The sequence below is a fragment of the Wasmannia auropunctata genome, unplaced genomic scaffold (genome assembly GCF_000956235.1).
Source record: "Wasmannia auropunctata unplaced genomic scaffold, wasmannia.A_1.0 LD336095.1, whole genome shotgun sequence".
Classification (NCBI taxonomy): domain Eukaryota; kingdom Metazoa; phylum Arthropoda; class Insecta; order Hymenoptera; family Formicidae; genus Wasmannia; species Wasmannia auropunctata.
The window spans coordinates 3,695,046-3,695,349 of NW_012026795.1; positions in this window are offsets into that span (position 1 = coordinate 3,695,046).

The window sequence follows — 304 nt, forward strand, 5'->3', positions numbered from 1 at the left end:
TAGGTCCGACGTCAACGGCTATCAACCTCCACTTGTCGGCAGGGTTTGCTGCTGCTGGTGGTGGACTGGTCGTGGAGTTGCCGCGCTTCGGTGCTCCTATCCTGCGGGGCCTGGTCGCGACCCTTACAGCGGCCTGGGCGATGCCGGTACCCGTTGTAGTGGCAGGCGGCAGCTTGGCGGTTGTTCGTTAGCTCTTTCTCAAAAAGATCTAGTTGCTCTGGTCGAGTGCGTATGCGTGCTGCGACGTGAGAACCGTGTCTGATCCTAGTTCGGGATATCGGGCCTATTTATATCCTCCCGGGCC